At 34.9% G+C, this 2184-nt stretch overlaps 1 pseudogene across 1 annotated transcript; it reads left to right on the plus strand.

The window, feature by feature from the left end:
- Window positions 1-224: 224 nt before the first annotated feature.
- LOC100963175 lies at window positions 225-880 on the plus strand (annotated as a pseudogene). Its single transcript, XR_002771459.1, has one exon. The product of XR_002771459.1 is annotated as a protein FAM133B pseudogene (transcript).
- Window positions 881-2184: the final 1304 nt, after the last annotated feature.

A 2184-nucleotide genomic window follows, 5' to 3' on the forward strand; every position in this document is an offset into this window, starting at 1 on the left:
CCAACACTGATGCTTCAATTTCTTTATGACCAGAAAGAAGAACAATGCAGGCAATCTTTAGTATGGTAGAAAAGAAATGATCCTGTATGCACAGTTAAAATTCAATTTATCATAGTGCATGATAGTTAGATAAGAGACATGTCAAACAAGACCAAAAAAAAAAAAACAAAAAAAAGTCTCTGGCCTGGTTTTCGTCTGCATGTGACTGCGCTCAGTCGGGCACCATGGGGAAGCACGACAATTGAGTGGCCTATATGAACCCAATAGCAATGGCTAGATCAAGGAGTCCAATCCAGTCTTCAGGACCAACAATCCAGAATTATCTGAATCGACCAAGGCCTATCTGGGAAGAAGTGAAAGAGCAACTAGAAAAGAAAAAGAAAGGTTCCAAGGCTTTGGCTGAATTTGAAGAAAAAATGAATGAGAACTGGAAGAAAGAACTAGAAAAACACAGGGAGAAATTGTTAAGTGGAAGTGAGAGCTCATCCAAAAAGAGACAGAGAAAGAAAAAAGAAAAGAAGAAATCTGGTAGGTATTCATCATCTTCATCAAGCTCTGTTTCTTCCAGCAGTTCTTCAGATTCTGAAGATGAGGATAAGAAACAAGGAAAGCGGAGAAAGAAAAAGAAGAACCGTTCACATAAATCTTCTGAAAGTTCCATTTCGGCAACTGAATCAGAAAGTAAGGATGGTTTAAAAAAGAAAAAGAAGTCAAAGGAAACAACTGAGAAAGAAAAGGACATTAAAGGACCCAGCAAAAAAAGAAAGATGTGTCCTGAAGATAAACCTTTGTCATCTGAATCCTTATCAGAATCAGATTATATTGAGGAGATACGAGCAAAAAAGAAGAAAAGCAGTGAAGAATGAGAAAAAGCAACAGACAAAACAAAGAAGAAAAAGAAACATAAGAAACACAGTAAGAAGAAGAAAAAGAAGGCTGCAAGTTCAAGTCCTGACTCACTATAACATTAAAAAAAATCAGGATTCCCTTATAAAAGAAAGTGCAATGTCTAAGGAAATTTCAACTGTGAAAACTACAACATATTTACTAAAATGCACGAATTTTCTTGTTTTTAGAATTATTCCTGGACTATTCAGTAGCCACTAAGAGTCTGCTGTGTAAAAGGGCTGTAATTATTGCCTGCTGCTTGAACATCTAGTTTTTCTCTTCCAGTGCTTGATGACTAACTCTGGGAGATCATACACTGCAGCTGTACTAGTGGATGAGATATAGTATTTGGGAATAAAATTAATATTTTTGACTAGCAATGTCCGATGATAAATCAACAGAAATTGTGTCTGGATACATCTTTAAGAGATAATCAGAAATGGCCAGATGACTCTAGTTAAAATTTTTGAAGTAAGGATTATATTGATATTTTAAAATCCTTACTCTGTACATAGGTATATTTTAATTTTTCCCCTTTGTATACTTTTTATTTACCTGGGGAAGGAGCTATTAGGGTTGGGGGGGTTGGTTTGCTTCTCTTTAGCTAGCAGAAGAGTGTGCCTTTGATCCTCACACATCCTATATTTGTGGACACAGTCATGTTTTAGGGGGAGGTCAGAGTTAGATACCAGCAGTCTTACCCTTAACTGCACTTAGTGACATCCTTGGAATCTGTTGTGTGCTGCTTTGAGTGAATTAGAGAAACAGCCCTTTGCAGCATGAGAAAGCCCCAGAAGGTCTGGGATTTACCTCCACTTCAATAAGACTGAATGCTTTTTAGTATTAGAATGTGTTATGTCATTTGCATTAATTTTGATTCTACTTTGGCTTTAGAGAGGAATCATTTCAAATGGACACTGGTACTTTTTGAACTCGATAGCTAATGATTCTAAAATGCATGTTTTATACTATTAAGTTTAATCCAGTCAAGAAAATTTTATGTAACCAGTGATAGTTTATTTTTTTGTATGAATTTTGTTTAGGCTGCAATGTTTGGCTTTTGTTAACTCCTTACTTTACTGTTTTAAGTTCATTGCTATGTTTAATGGCATATTTGTCACGATATTTAGCATGTAAAAAAGCAGGGTCTTGATTTTTTTTTTTTTAAAACAGCTTCATATTGATTAACAAGTTGAATGGTGGGCTTGGTATGCTGTGTCTTGTTATATAAAGCTATTGCCAGAATCTTAGTAAATATAATGTTTTAAATGTTAAAAAAAAAAAGACCAAAAAAAA

The sequence above is a fragment of the Otolemur garnettii genome, unplaced genomic scaffold (genome assembly GCF_000181295.1).
Source record: "Otolemur garnettii isolate 467f Iridium unplaced genomic scaffold, OtoGar3 scaffold00383, whole genome shotgun sequence".
Taxonomy (NCBI): domain Eukaryota; kingdom Metazoa; phylum Chordata; class Mammalia; order Primates; family Galagidae; genus Otolemur; species Otolemur garnettii.